Below are 15,985 nucleotides of genomic sequence, written 5' to 3'. Positions count from 1 at the left end.
GCTACAGGATTTTTGCTAGCTGAAGCCCTGCCTGAGCCAAGCATGAATCTTAAACAGCAAAGCTCTGGGTTTCTTTCTTTTTCAACTCCCTTTATTAGTAGTAGTATTCCTTTAATTACTACCACCAAATTTTTTGCACAGTGCGGTAAGTTCCCACGCATTTTCTAGTTAACAGAGCTCAGACGTGATGTGTGCCCTCAGACATCCCTGCCTAAGGAGAGCCTCAGGCTACTGGTTCAGAGGATGGTCAGAGCAGGGACGGCTGGGGAGGAAGAACAGGAAGGTTTGCTCTCAGAGCTGGGTTGGAGGAGGATAAAACACTGCATGCAGTGTGAGCTAATGGCAAGGAGAGATTTTTTTTTGAGCTTGTCAGTAGGAAGCATATGGCTGCCACTGAGCTCTCAGGCTTATTTAGGATTTAGTGACTATTTGATCTATTTTAATCCAGATGTTCAGCTCATCACATAATGAGATTCCACCAGAAGAACCGTATTGTGATGCCTCCCAGACAGCCAAGGCCCCCAAAACACACTGAGGAGAAGGAGAAGCTTCATCAAGGCCAGGCATGGCTGAGCATCCCGGGAGGGTGAAGGTGAGCTGGAGGAGCTCATGGCTTTCCACAGGGCTGAGATCAACACACTGGTGTTGGGAGTCCGGTCAGCTTCCCAGGTCCTTCTGGCATCCTACTCAAGCAGATTCTAAAATCTGAAATTTTAATCTTAAAGCACAGAGATCTTGAAGGGTTTCACCAAAGCTTGGACGTGCTTCTCTCCAGTCTCCTTTCCCTGTGCCATGGGCCTTCCGTATAGAGGCACCGTTCCCCTTATTTCGGTGCAGGGACTGACCACCCCACTGTTCTCCTGCATCACTCCATTATAGGCATCAAAACAGAAAAGCAACTGTGAATTGCAGAGCGATGGGAGGGAGGGTGAGAAGCACCAGCATTGCAACCCCGGAGCTGTGATCCAATACGGAGAATGTGCCCATTGCTGTACACAACAGATAGTCCAGGATCTCCCATCCTCAGGTTCATGCTGGGATCGTTGGGCCATGCTTGGAGCGCTGGGGTGGACAGTGTGGGATCTGATGGAGATCACCTCACCTGAATTTCGGTCTGTGTGCACGGGGAGTGTATCAGCTCCCACTGTAGCCTAGGGAGATGGAGGGGAGGCTAAGGCTGGAGTCAGTTGCCTGTTCATATTGCCATCTGAAAAGCCCTGCTAAAAGCCTTCCAGGAGAAATTATGGTTATTTTGGAACACTAAGTTTCTCTGTCTTCCAAGTTGGCTTGTGTTGTGGGCTCCCCAAACACTGACAAAAATACATAGCATCCTACCAGGGCAACTCCAAAATCCCACTGTCATCACTGCAAGATTTACGTTGAGATTTGAAAGTTTATCAAGATTAAAAAAGGCTTTTCCCAGGTGCAACGCTGACTCTGGCCAGGTCTGAGGCTGAAGCAGTGAGCCAGAGAGCAGGTGAAGCTGCCCCAAGGTGGTGGCCCGGGGCAGGAGCTGCGTGCATTTACGGTTGGCACCGGACCACGGGAAGACGGAGGTGATGAATGCGTCCTGCCTCCAGCCCTCCGTCCTGCCTGCTGCTTCCCGCTGTGCTGCCTCCTCTCCTGCTTCACCTCCAAGCCTCCTTGGGAGGACAAATTGTACAGAAACATCCAGACGTCTCCTTTGGGAGTGCCAGCGCTTGGCATCCAGCCCTCTGTCAGCTGCAAGAAAGGATATCTGGCATCTCTCCACATCGGTCACCGTGCCTTTTACAGGGCATCTTTAACGGGGAAGCACGCAGGAAAGGGGGTGACTTCAGAGGACTCGGTATGGAGAAGCAACAAAAGCTGGTAGCATCTCCCCAAACCTCTGAAGGGTCGTGCCAGGCAGCCCTTTGCTGTATGAAAGCAGTTTTGGTCCTTCAGGACAGCCCATGCTGATGCAGGACAGGGCTGGCTTCCCCTGGGGGTGATGCTCCAGGACTGGCCATCACTTTGGAGATGAAGGAGCTGCACCTCAAGCACGGAGGTGGACGGTTTTAGTAGATCTTTGCAAATAAACAAGCCAAAGTATTTCCAGCAGATGCAGGCTGGCTGTAAGCATTTATCAGTTTTAATTGTGCTGCTTTCCGAGCTCATCTAGGGGGCTTAACGGTTTCATTGCATGAAAAATCTGAGAGATGGGTTTTCTTCTGCGTTCAAGAGACATCATGGCATTCATTGGTTTTCACAGTCTGGTGAGGTGGGAAGCACAGCACAGGTCTGGGCACAGCCAAGGCAAATTTAAGGCAGTGCCCTGATCCTGTGTGTCTAGAATCCCCATTTTCCCCACAATTTTTCTACCCGAAGCTTTCCCTCCTCCCCACCTCCTCACTACACTGTAACTGAGCTCTCCATGAATCTTTCTGAGCACAGGGCTCTTCTTAAAAAAAAAAAAACCTGCATAACTTGACATTTAATTAAAGGGATGTGTGCAGTTCATCAGGGATGTAAAGTGTACAGCACCGGGCCAGGAGAGCCATTAGCTGGGTGCCCTTGACGGAGCCTGAACGAGTTGGTGGGCACGGGGGCAGGGGGAAGGACGGGAAACCCATTTCAATTAAGATGTTAGGCATGAAAGCCCTCTGGCCTCATTGCTCTTTGCACTAATGACCCTGGTCTCCCCCCGCTCCATCCCAGGTGGTTCCTGGGGCACGTCACAGCACATCCTTGCAGAGAGAGGCAGGAGGAGAAGGATGGAGGACCAGCAGTACTGGCCGAACGGTGTTGCGTGAGCAAAGAAGGCAGTGCAAGGCAGCAGGGAGGCTGCAAGGCCGTGCTGAGCAATGCTTTTCAGCGGTGCTGCTGCCTGTGGGGCCCAGGGAGTGAATGTAGGAATGACCACCCAGCACCAGCCCTGCCTGCTCCACGGCTGATTTTGCACCAGGGCACGTGTTTTCAGGGCAAACACCACAAATGAGGGTTTCTTTCCTTTTTGTCAGCTCCTGCAGGTAAACTCTGGGTAGGAAAAGCATCTCTACTCTCATATGAGAAGAAGAGCTTGTAGCAAACCAGCCCTTGAAGTAAATGTATTTTCAAGGCTTTCTCGCTGGGTTAAAGAGAGCCTGGTGGGGCGAGGCTGGCAGGTCCTTCAGCGTCCTTCCTCCAGCTCTTAGAGCTACAAGGCTGAGAGGAAAAAGGAGGAGCAGCTCCCAGAGCCATGAAGCCACAGCACTGGACCTGCCCCATCCCTCTGACAGCAGGACTGCCTGTTTCTGCATGAGCTGGGACGGGTTTTGCAGGTGCCAGGCGTGTGCACGGGTGAGGGATGAACAAGGGCCAGAAAAGGCCATTGTCTTCTGAGCTGTGTCAAAAATGAGGTTGTCCAGGGGAGGAGGTTCGTGGGCTCCCGCTCCCACAGCCCACAATCCTGCCGCGGCACATTTTTTGGCCCTGCTGGGCATATGTTAATTCCTGATGGCCACTCAAGTTCTCGCATCTCACCCCTTCCTGCTCCAGCCCAGCTAGCAGGCACCCGCGGGATGCTGAGAGGAGCTGCAGCTAGCTGGGATGGTAAAGTACGCTTGAGCTCCAACAACATGGACCAAACTAACCCAGAGAGGAAGGTCTCATGCCCTGCAATAACGAGGACAAAGAGGTCCGTTCCCCATGCAAGCACAGGCTTGCACTGAAGCTTCCCCACTGCTCCGATGCAAACAGATGTGGTTGACCCCAGAGCACGGCTAAGCCGGGGACCCCAAAAGCTCTGAGCACGTTGGCCACAGGTCTCCATCCAGGCATTTGAATGCCTGGCACCCCACAGCCGCAGGACCTCCTGGGATACCCAGCACTGTTTTCTCTGCGTCCTCCCCCAGGGCAAGGAAGAGATGCTCTTGCTGAGTCCTCCCCTGTGTTAAGGAGCCGGGAAGTGCCCTTTGCTACAGGAGATTTATCCACCTTAATTACTGCGGACAGAGCCTTCCCCAGAGCAGGGCATGTTTAACGGAGGCAGAAATGGAGAAGGAAAGAGATGGATTATCCCGTGCTGAATCACATTGCTGTCAGGTGCTGGCCACGTCTGGAGGGATAAGAAGCGTAAAAGGAATAGATTCAGCGCCTAGATCACTGTTAATCCCAAGGATCATTGACGTTTCAGACTGCACCCTACTCAGAAGTGGGTGAATCTGCACATCTCCACCCTCTCCAGACCATCCCTCCCTTTAGCACAGCCTTTTCCCACCTTTTCCCTTCCTGCCCTGGCAGAAGATGCTCAGGGCTTAATGCAGATCTCTGAGCACGTTTGAAATCTTGCGTAATCCTTCAAACGATCCAGCTTCTCAGGAATCGCTGGTGTTTCCCATCAGTGCTGGAAGAAGAGAGGACAGCCTGCCATGGAGTTGTCTCTGATTTGGCCAAGGTCAGACGAGGTGACACTGGAGGTGGGATCCTGCTGGATCATGCCCCCCCCAGGCTTCAGCAGGATTCAGTAGAGATGCTGTAAGGCTTATAATAGTGGACTCCTTCCCCCATCCGCCCCCAAATACGGCACGTGCAGATCATCAGCTAAAAGCCTGATGTGGGCAGACAGCCCACGGTTGTTTCTCCAAATAAACGTTCCCCTCCCTGGCTGACTCTCCATCTCTCTGCAACGGGATGGATTTCTTGGGTTCATATCAGGGCCTGGGTGTCTCCTGGAGCTTTCTCAGCACCAGCCCTGCTCCCTGGAAGGAACCTGCAACTCCTCGCTCCTTTTGGACCTGTCTTGCTCTAGCAAAGTCATTTTCTGCCTTCTCCCTCCTGCCATGGAAATGCAGGACCCAGTGCACCCCATACTACATTGCAGAGCCTTTGGCAGCAGAGATAACTCATGTATCAGCAAGCATGTTGCCATGGCCCCTTATAAAGTGGGAAATGCCTCCAGGCTGTGAGTTACAAGCATGGTGCTGCTCTCAAAGCCTCTTTTCCTTGTGGCCAGGCCCCCCAGCCCCCCGACAACCCGAGGCATTGCTCCTGAAGAAAGGGTAGGTCTGAGGAGCCGGGCGACGCTGGGGGGACGTCATTTGCAAGAGCATCTCATCACGGTGATCTCCGTGCCAGCAGCATTAAGGCAATTTACCGCCTGACCCCAGCTTGAAAATGAAATCTATCATGCTTGGCTTGACCTGTTGGCCGAATCATCATTATGTGGGGAACATTTTTTTCAGCTATGTAAAAACAAGAAAAAGGGGGAGGGAGAGAGGAAGAAAGAGGCAGGGGGAGGAGAGGCATGGTGCCTGGCTGTCTCCTCTTCTCACGTGTCCCTCGCCGCAGTCAGTCCACGAAGAGCACGTGGGATCTGGTGGAGCATCAGTAAGTGCTTTATGGAGGGGATTGCCTGCTGCCCCTCATGCCCTGGTCAGCAGCAAGCCGGGCTGGGTGGGAGGTTGACCCACCTGCTCTGGCTGTATGTCTGTCTGCCCCTTTCCCGTAGTTTTCACCCTCCAGCATCGCATGTACCGCCGCTCCCCACGGCATCTTTTACAGCCTCGTGACCCTTCCTATCGCTGTGTCCTGGCAGAAGCTCTGGATGGGTCCCTGGTGCTCTGCAGGGACCATGCTTTGCTTCTTCACCCTGGAACCATCTGGGGCTGTTTCCTTAAGAAAGCACAATCCAAAAATGATCCCCTCTTAGCCTCCCTGGCATGTGTTTATTACAGTTCTCTTTGCCAAAATCATGCAGTTTCATGAATTCAAAGCCCAGATTCAGCACAAGAAATGACTAGCTTCAGTGGAGGAACAGGAGAGTCATCTTCGCCTTCGTGTCTTAACCATCTGCCCACGTACTAGTTTCAGCATTAGCGAGAGCAGGCACGGGAACAGCACAGGGCTGAACATCAGTAGCAATACCCCATTCCAATGTGGCTGGTGATGCTCTTCCAGGAAGGGTTGGATTACGGAATGAGATAACTCAGCCCTGCTAAGAAAACACCTGCAAAAACGTTTAGTGAGCCCCAGTCATCTGGCTTAAACCAAACCTGTCCCAAGTGTTTTCCAGAGGAGAGAGACAGAGAAATACCAACCACAGCTTTCCCAAGAGTCTTTTGTTCAGGATTTCTGGCACAGCTGGGGATGTCAAGAGTTATTTATGGGTTGTTTCTTTTTTAGCCTGCTGTGATTAATAGGTGTGACCCATCACACAATCCAATACCATATCAGCAATCATAGCAGGAGAGCAAAGATTTTCCTGTCTGCGGTCATAATGCCATGCACCAAGTTGTCCTTCAAGGAGAGGAAGAAACAGTCACTCCCTGCACCCTCCTCCTTTTATTCCTGTGGGTTTCCAAGAGGCCACCTCTAGGTGCTTCAGTGCTTCACAAGACTTGCAGACCCCACCCTTATCATCTGCTAAAAATAATCCTAGGGACAAATAACAAATGAACCCAGCAAGCCTGTACTGAAGCGAGAGAAGCAAGACCCAGCTGGAGTACCCTTCATTGGTAAACCAGATACCCCCATTAGATGAACTGGGACCTCGCAGAGAGTGAGCTGAGAGGCTCTTTGGCTCTCGCCCAGCAATGACATCTGAAGATTTACAGCCTGTGTCCCTCTCAGATTGCTGTCCTTAAGTAAATACCATGAGTTATCTTCGATGCCAAGCAATGAAAGTGAAGGTCTTGTCTTCTCTCCACAGCTACCTCGACTCGTTGCTTCAGGAACAGCAGCAATTGCAGTGCACTGCACCAGCAAAGACCTCCGATGGAGGTTCAGCCAGGTTCCTTGGGTCAAGCTCTTGCATCTCAGTGTTTCATCCCCTGTTTTTGCTAAATTATTTTGGCATTTCCTCCCCCATGGCTCCTCGTGCTCCCCTTCTTTCAGGACATCCATAGGTTGCTGCTGGAGTGATCATTATCGGTTGTTGCAGGCAACCTCCTGAAGCTGTTGTTCTGGCATGGACCAAGGGTGCAGCACCCACTGCTCCAGACCCTGAAGACTTTATCACCCAAATGCACAAGGAAGACAAATGGCTGGGTGTAGGGAACTGATGGATGACACAGAGAAATTGCATGAAGCAGGATTTTGGCCATCTCTGGAAAAGGTCTTTGATAGCACGTTGTCAGACACTGGTATGAAGTCCTACCAGCACGTGCAAAAGGACATCAGAGAGCCCCTATCACCTCAACTGATGGGGACACTGAGGTACCCAAATTAGAAGCACAGTCATTATAAGCCACTCTCCAGCAGAGAGAAAACACTCTCTATGGGTGAAAACATTCCTTCTCTCTGCTTGGGTATGTGATTTAATCCCCACAGGAAGATTTTGCATTCCAAAGGTCACCATCACACGTCTGATTTTTCTTAAGAATTGGTAAAATTAGGAGCAAAGTTACAACCTCATCGCTAACCCCCACCATGGTATCATCTTACGCTCCTTGCAAGGACAAGGATCGCTTTTTCTTTATTATAGTAGGAATGCACAGGCTCGTGTTCCCACCCCAGATGGCATACCCAAGAGCAACGGCTCCGGATGGACATGTCACAATAAAATCTCCTTTCTATTTATACAGTGCCTATGACCTTCAGCTGTTGCTACATCACACTAGGCATAGCACAAACATATTTTAAAACATCCTGGAGTTTGTTTCTGAAAGGTGCATAGGTTCATTATGTTTTTCAAGGGGTCATAATGTGCATCTACTCTAAACCTTTTCAGAATGTGGCTAACAACTTAGTTTTTTCTGTCCAGATCATCATTTCTGGGGTTAAACTTAGTACTTAAAAACACAGATGGGCTCAGTTTAAAGACTGGGAGAGGATCCAATTGTAAGTTGTCCAGCTGGTAAAACACCCTCACTGTTGAAAAATGGGTGAACTTGGGAATTCAGGCAGCTACATCTTCCCATCATTGCCTTTCACTGTGCCTTTTCCCAGCTATGCCGATGAGCTATGAACCCCCAGAAAAGTCTTCACAGTGCAATTGGTGTCAGTCCGTGACCCGCTCTCCTCTTAGCCTCCTCTTGCACAAACCCGACCGACCTCTTTACATCCCTGGCCATGAATCAGGTTTCTCAGGCCGTTATAAACGTGGCGCTTTCCTGAACTTCCTTCAATTTTGCTTTGTTCCCTTTGAACCACAGGCACACGAGCAGGATGCAGGATTGACCCTTGGTGGGACGTGGAGCTCTTTGGCTGATGCATCCCTCAGCTACGTTCGCTCATAAAGCATATTACATACAATTATGTATGAATTCATCACGGGAATGGGCACTAGGCATCTTGCCTGTTAAACTGGGCTCAAAATCCAGCTCCTGTCCACAGGGAGGAGCACGTAGCAGACTTAGCTTTGACTACGTGGTGCTCCAGCATCAGAAGGGACCCTTGGTGGGCTTTACATGGCCCGGCGCTGAGCTGAGCTGCGAGGAGGGATTATAGCAAGATGTCCTCAGCCTGTCTCCCCTAAGGGCAAAGAGAGTTGCTGTTTTATGGCATCTTCCTTCAGGAGAGATGCAGGATGAGGATGAGGCAGGGGAACAACCACTTCCAAGTCCGTTAATCTAAGCTTGGGGGAAGTCTGGGACTTGTAGCCCAGACATGTAGAGAGAAAGCTGTGCTGGGAAAGGAATTAATATATAAGCAAGCTGCGTTTGCTATTTTGCGTGTTTTGGGGAGGGGAAAAGCTAGATGGGGGAAGGGCTGGGTTGTTTATTGGGGTGCATGTTAAATAAGGAGCCTTTGAGGTGATGTAGTCAGGAAAGAAATCCTGGTTTTAAAGAGAATGAGGGAGAATATGTGAAGATGAAATGAGTTTTGGGGGCTCAGCCCAATGTGAGAAGGAGGGATTGATTCTCCCTGCTCCAGCAGAGCCTCAGGGTGGTGTTTCCACTTAAAAAAACAATGGTGTTTTCAGTCAAAACCTGCTTTGGCTCCCCTTGCCTGGCTCTGTGTAGGGGGGAGCTAGGCAGCCCGGTGGCCAGAAGGATGGGGGCACAGGCATGATCAGCGAGCACTAAGCAAGCCATCCCCTCGTGATGGGACAGAGGGTCAGGGCTGATGCTCTTCAGGCTGCTTGAGTCCAGGGCTCTCATTTAGGGACCCTTGTTTGCTTTCAGCAGAGTGAAGTCACTGAAGAGAGTGGCTTAGATCAAGCCAAAGTCCTGCTGACTTTCAAAAGAACTCAGTTATTGATTTCTGGGGACTGTGCTTCTCCCTGGAGAACTGGAAAAAGCCCAAGGCGGTTGCCTAGGATGCCTGTAAACTCTGGCTCTGAGAACAGCCTTGTTTAACGAGGACCTTTCGTAATGCAATTTGAGTCTAAGGTCATTCCCCCAGGCTGCTCTCTGGCAAGCAGACAGCGAGGGGCTGGAGGATCTCCTAGCCAAGGCTACTGTCCCCAAAAGGGGATCTGAAAAGCGAGTTAGAAAGTGAGTTAATAGTGATTTCTCCCAAAAGCCTTTCTGTGGCAAAGAGCCAGAGATTTCCACCTTGCTGAAGTGGCTGATGTAGTGAGCCCAGGGTGAAGCCTACACAACACAGAGCTGGAAGACGTTCATTTACCACCCAGAGATGTAGTGGAGTGGGAGAGGGGAGAACGACTAAAATCACCCCAGAAATCAGTGCTCTGTGCAGCGGATTTGATACGAAAGCTGGCTGCTGGCATCTGAAACAAGTGTGGACAGGGGCACAAACAGTGCCGGTGTCTCTGGCACAGGCAGCTGAGATGGGCAAAGCTCCTCAGTTTCCCACCTCAAATAGCTGGACGTAAACACTTGTTAACACAGATGTCGGCTGATACCTTAGTTGCAGGAGAGAACAGACAGTATTTGATCTCCACCAAGGATCGCCGCCATAGGTGATGCTCTGCCACGTCTACCTGCTCTGCGTAGGTGCCTCAAATACTCCGGGATGCCTATGGTGCTATTAGACGTGGGCATGGGCAACTGGACCGAGCTCAGATCAATACAGCCAATGCAGCTTGGAGAGCTGCCCACCTGGCGTTGATGTGGGCACCAAGGTATGGTCAGCTGAATGACACCCAACCACCGCTGGCAAAGAGCGAGTGCATTCACTCATCTGAAGCCGGGTGCCTTAATGCAGCTCAGTCCCAGGCCAGCAAAGTCCTTGTAACATCAGCTGTTATTTTCTTTGATGCTGTATCAAGGTCTACGGGCTATTTTTACTGCAGAAACCCAGTGATCCCTCCTTGTGGAAGGACACAGCTTTGGGGAGCAGGTACTCTACATCCATCCTTGCCCCCTTGAATACTGAACGCTGTAGCAGGCAGTGTGAAAATAGCCCTTGATACACGGGTCTTTGCTATCTTTAACAACTATCAGACTCCCACGGATTTCAGCGTGATTTCAAGGATGGCCCTGTAGCCTCCTTGACTGCACGCCCCTTGCAACACATTCACAAAAAAAAGGTCCCCAATCTTTCCCCGCTGAACATGAACCCGAGGGTGTAGAAAGCTGACAAAACTGAGCTCTGCCTGCGGGTTGGCATGATGGATGACAGAGCTCAGCTGAAAGCTGTTTAATTTGGGTGAAAGACACTGTGTGGGAAGCAACCCTGCCTAAGCTCTCAAGGTGTGTAGGAGCCAGCTCGGTTTCATCTCAGCTGATTCTAGCGGCAGCGTGTTGCTTCAGAGAAAATGAAATGCCAGGAGCTGTGGAGGGGTACGGAGGTTAGGACAAATCTCTCCATTCACTTCTGTGGGGATGAGAGCTGCAGCAAAGCTTTCAATGGGAGTCTGGGAGTTTGTCCACTGAACAACTGTGGCAGAGCTTGTATGGCACTCAAAGGGGAGATAATCTGGAGCATGCCTGTCTTGGCCAACTCTCCAGCTTGCATCCTTGGATTCTTACTTGGAGAAAGCCCTAGACTTTTTCCTAGCAAAACCAGCATGGCCTCTCTCAGTGTCCCTTCAGCATCAGTGCTTCAAATTCCCTTGGACTCGGGGATGGAAGACTTGACACAGAACCCCATACTTTGTGCGATACCCCAAAGATCTTAATTTCTGCTCCTTCGCCTCAAAATCCAACCAAAAGCTGAAACCGTCAATATCTCCAAGAGTTGCTGGCAGCCTCCTGTGCCCCCCCTTACTTGGAAAGACCACTTTGGTCTTGAGCATGTTCAGCATGCCATGAAGCTCTAGCTGGTGATGAGACAGCCCTTGGCATTGGTATTTCTGAGCACCCCCAAACCATCTGTTCTAGTTTCATCTGTCTTCTGGGTCCCTGTGAGGAGGAGGAGACTCCAGCTGAAAGGGACAGGCCGCCCACTTGTGCTGAGTAACCATTGCCAAATTGGATGCCAGCACATAAACACACACACACATATACACACACACAAAAATATTTCCACTGAGGTTGCTATGAACAATGGTCTCTTGATTATTTGCTGTCTTAAACACATATGCCTTTGGCAGTCCTCCATGGAGAACAGGCAGTTCAAGCGCTGACCCTTCCGCTCCTGGACCGACTCGTCGACATTTCCACATCCAGTGCTACCAGCTGACGGAGTGTTTCATCAGCAAAGAATAGGACGTGATCCGTGCCCTGGGAGTTCGCAAGCTGAAGGCAGACACGTGGGCAAGGGCAGAGCCACATCCTAATGGATGGTGGTGAGAAAACATCTCTTGCCTATCTCCTTAGACACAACCCCACACCCACCTTGTTATCATCTTCCAACCCTTCTTTAAAACGTTGCCATGGTGTCTGCAAATCCATGGGAAGAAGTTAGGGAGAGTCCAGCTACCCGCCGAGGTTTGTCAGTCCTGTTTCTGAGGACATGCTGGAGCAGAGAAACCCCGGTTGGCTCTGTGCCGGGCAGCCTTAGGTCCAGGTGCACTAGAGTCACGTCCCAGTGATGTCCTACCTGACTGATGAGCGCCACTGATGGAGGAGGCACCGGAGGATGTCTGAACTCAGGAGATGTGAGGAGTTGAGCAAAGTCCTGCTTACACAAGGTGAGAACGTGTTCGTGGTTCGTGTGGTAGAGAAACCAGAGTGCCTGTCCAGTGAAGGCCACTTCCTAAAGCAGAGGGAAAAAGGACCGAGGTTCTTGGAGGCAAAGTGTTTTATCTGAACATTATTTGTGATGCTCATGGAGATCTTCACTCAGCCCTAGGTTGTCTTCCCTCCTGGTTCCTCCATGCCTGGAGAGAGACTTCCAGAGACCCCATCAGTCCCCGGTTATCCAAGATTTTGCACTGTCTACAAATAGTTGGTACTTGCTGAAAAGAGCAGATCTGAAACCACAGTTGGCAAATTGCATCAACAAGCATATTCTCAGCAAGGCATTGTTCCAGTTTGTATATGTCTGAAAAGAACTGTTCAGGCATATGTTAAAGTTGGCACCTTCTCCCTGGGACTCGCTACAATCTGACGGCTGGAGCATGATAACCACATCAAGAAAGACACACAAAACACTCAGCAAATAAAGGAAAACAAAGTCCACTTGAGATGTTAGCGGGCCGTGATGAGGACAAGGAGCAGAGGCACAGCAATGTCCTCTGGAGAAAGCACTCATCCTGGCCTGCCGTAGAAAATGACGACATCTCCAAGCACTTCTTGGAAAGGGATCAACAGTGGCGTAGAAGAGGAGAGCAGAAAACCTGCTGCCCCAATGCGAGCCCCAGGATAATCCTTATAAAAAGACTCAGCAATTGAAATGGGAGAGGAGGATAGTGCTGTGTGAACCCAAACCATGTGAATTGTCCTACAGGCTCTGGGCTTCAACCCCTGCTGAAGGAGACAACGCCTGGCAGTGAGGATGGACTCAGTGGGGACACACACAGCTCATGAAGGGCTCTTAGCCCTCACGGAGGTCTGGACCCTGCAAAAAAAATCTCCTTCATGTCAGTGGAGAAGAGGAGCTGGGAAATGCTGCTGCTCCAGCCATCAAGGGTACATCCATTGGGCCCTTGCTCCACCTGGGTGTTCTTTGTAGACAGCTCACCCTCTGGAAACCCATGGTTGGAGACTGTTAGGAGGAAATATTGTCCTGGTTTTGCTTTTCCTTGGGTGTCCATGTACAGCTGCTGCTGGGGATAGGATGCTGGGCTGACGTGGTGGAGCTGCAACATCATCGGAGCATCCTCTCAGCTACAAAACTAGCCTTGCCCCAGCCTAGGCATATCCCGTCTTTAAGTGGGGGGACACATGCAGATTCCCTCTTCATCCTCTCCCATCCCCTCAGGGTGTCCGGGAGCACCCCAGTGCCCCACGGAGGGTTGGAGAGGAGAGCTGGAGCCCATCTCCCCTTGGGTGCATCTGTCTCAGTGTTGGTGCTCAATCCTGGAGGCGTGTGGCCAGGTGACGATGGGAGACGGGTTCATCTGAGGCTGGCAGCAGCGTGGGAAGCTCACGTGTGAGACACCCCATACCCTCGCACGTCCCCTGAAAGAGGCTGCACCGCCCTGCTCAGAGGAGACCAGGCTGCCTTTGAGCAAGGGGCTGCATTGCATGGACAGGGGTAATCCTGCCGGGTCCTGGGCACGTCTTCATTTCTGGTGGGGCGGTCCCAGCAGACACGTCTGACTTGACCTTCTCCATCAGATTTAACAGCCAGAAGGACCACCCAGTTCTCCGTGCAGGATCTGCACTGCTCCATTGCTTGGCAGTGCTGGTGGGAAGCAGCAGAGTCCCGACGGCTTCGTCCCAGGCTCCAATCCTGGTCCCCAAAGGTGACTACAAGTAAGTCAGAGGGCCTCAGTTGCCATTTCCATCCAAGGAGGATCACACACAGCCCCTGGAGCTCTGCCAGCAACAACCTATGCAGAGAGATACTCACAGCCTGCAATTCTGTGGGAGCAGTCAAGTGCCTGTCTGGTGTTATTAGCAGGAATAATTAATTACCTGACCTGCCATTTCACAGGAAAGCAGCAGAAATATGTGGCGGCAACTCCTGCCTCTTCTCCCCCTCTCGACAGGCAAGCAGGAGTAGTGTAACCACCGCACATCCACGGAAGGGGCCAAGGAGAGAACTGGAGCTTGACAGTGTGTGTTGCAGGACCTAACCCTCCTGCAGCAACCCCTGCGCCGGGGTGAAGCCACCGACCTCTCCATGAGTGGGAGTTCCTCTCCATGGATAGCATCGTGAGCCTTTTATTTTCCTTTTCCCTCTGGCAACTCTTGTTTCTCCTTGGAGAAGGCAGCTCCACGCAACATCAATGTCAGGAGCTGCCTTGCCTTCGGTTTGAGGCCTTGGCCAAATCTGCATGCCATTTGCATGTCCCTTTTCTAGCTAATCTGTGTAAGAGGGAGTTTGGGGAGTTTGCTCCTTCTGTTAGCTCAGATCCTTGATCTCTCTGTGGGCTGGGAAGAGAAGCTTTCATCTCCCACATCAACCTTATTTCCCATTCCCAGCCCCACTGGAGGACCCCAGGGGTTCAGGCTGTGCCACCCCCAAAGGGCCCTGCTCCTGGAGGTGGTGGGGAGCCAAGGGCCAAAATGTTTTTTTTCACGGTCTCAAAGTGGACGCAAGCAGACAGACATAGCTCCCACCCCCAGCCACACGCCGTGGGGCTGCCCGTGCCCCCCCAAACACCAGCCGTGGCCCCGCGACACCCCGCACCTCCCCTGACCCACTGCGTGGGGTAATGTGGGGGGGCTAAGCTGTATGGGGGGGGGACACACTCTTGTTTACGGGGCACGGAGAGGTGCGGGGGGACAGAACCAAGTCCCCCCCCCAGCCCCTAAATATCCCTCCTCCCTGGGGGTATCCATGAAGCATCCCACCATCCCCAACAAGCGACATGGCCTGACCTAGCAAAGCTCAGTCCTGGGGGAGGGGGGGGAATGGGGGGGTTGGCGAGGGAAGAGTTAAAGGGAAGGCGAGCAGATCCTCCCTCCATCCTTCCCTTCCTCGCTGTTAGGCTGCTGCTTTGACAGGGGGTGGGGTTGGGGCTGGCCGCCGTTTGCCGCAAGAAGGGGGGGGAAACGTGGCTGCGAGTGAGAGTGTGTGTGTGTGTGTGTGTGTGTATGTGTGTGTATACGTGTGTGTGTGTCGTGGTGGTGGTGGTGACACAGGACAAAATGAGATGAGACCCCTCGGACGGGAGCGGCCACCCGGCTGCGCAATCAACGCCGTGTGATTCCCAAGCTGGTCCCAGTCTACCCATCGCTGCCCATCGCTGCCCATCGCGCCGGGGACCGGCCAGAGCCCCCCCACGCACACTCCACAGCATCCCCGCCAAGAGTAAGGCTCAGGGTGGGAAGGAACTGGGAAGAGGTACTGGGAGGGAGGGGGGGGAGACTGGGGTGACAAGGAGGGGGGTCCCTGGAGGGTGGGAGAAAGGTGGGGGGGGGGGGACTTGATGCCGGAGCTTCGCTCGCCTGAATCACCCACCCAGATATAATTTGGGGATGGGGGGGGGGGGGGAGAAGATTTTGGGGAAGGGGTTGGGGGTGGAGGATGGGCTGCCAGCGCCGATTTCTGGGGAGGTAGAGGGGAGGAAGGCTTGTTTGTGCCTAAAGTCGCAGCTGCCTGGATTTGGCCCCGCGGGGCCATTTGGATATGACAGCACCCAAAAATAGAGTGCAAGGTGGGGAGGGGGGTGTGGGGGGGAGCAGACCTGTTTGCCAGTGCCCAGCAGGATGAGGTTATTCCCCCTCCACCCCTTCCTCAGCTTCTTTTATTTATTTCTTTATTTCTTTTGCGGTGATGTCAGGGAGGGGAGCGGTGGCTGGGGATGGGGGGTGGGATTCAAGCAAAGGAGGTTGCTGGCGGCCGAGTGATTAACGTGCAGTTGCTGGGAATTATGTCATCTGCCTCGGTACTGGGTGGCCCTCGCCCAGCAGCGGCGGGGAAGGAGGGAGGGAGGACATGGGGGGACGTCACGACACGGGGCTCCCCGCTTGGGACTTCACCCAAGGAAACACCGATGCCTCCCCGGCTTTGCAAGGATGTGGGCATCGAGTGTTGCCCCCCCCCAACCCGTTGCAACCCCCAAGCCATGGGTGCACGTCGGCGGGGCTGTGGGTGCAAACCCACCCCATCGCCCTCTGCTCCCCAGGGGTGCCCACGGGCT

At 52.4% G+C, this 15,985-nt stretch overlaps 1 protein-coding gene across 4 annotated transcripts in view; it reads left to right on the top strand.

Annotated features, from left to right (window-relative positions):
* Positions 1 to 13,761: 13,761 nt before the first annotated feature.
* The window catches only part of LZTS3 (leucine zipper tumor suppressor family member 3), a 50,313-nt gene continuing 48,089 nt past the window's right edge, over positions 13,762 to 15,985 (top strand). For 2 of the 4 annotated variants that reach the window (XM_052780830.1, XM_052780826.1), the window contains exon 1: positions 14,939 to 15,153. The gene's annotated coding sequence lies outside the window, so the exon portion shown is untranslated. Of the gene's footprint in view, positions 14,052 to 14,938; positions 15,187 to 15,985 lie in introns of those variants that run through there. The other 2 variants (XM_052780829.1, XM_052780828.1) reach the window with 2 other exon arrangements.

This window comes from Harpia harpyja, chromosome 2 (assembly GCF_026419915.1).
Source record: "Harpia harpyja isolate bHarHar1 chromosome 2, bHarHar1 primary haplotype, whole genome shotgun sequence".
Taxonomy (NCBI): domain Eukaryota; kingdom Metazoa; phylum Chordata; class Aves; order Accipitriformes; family Accipitridae; genus Harpia; species Harpia harpyja.
This window is presented reverse-complemented; position numbering and strand designations above follow the sequence as displayed.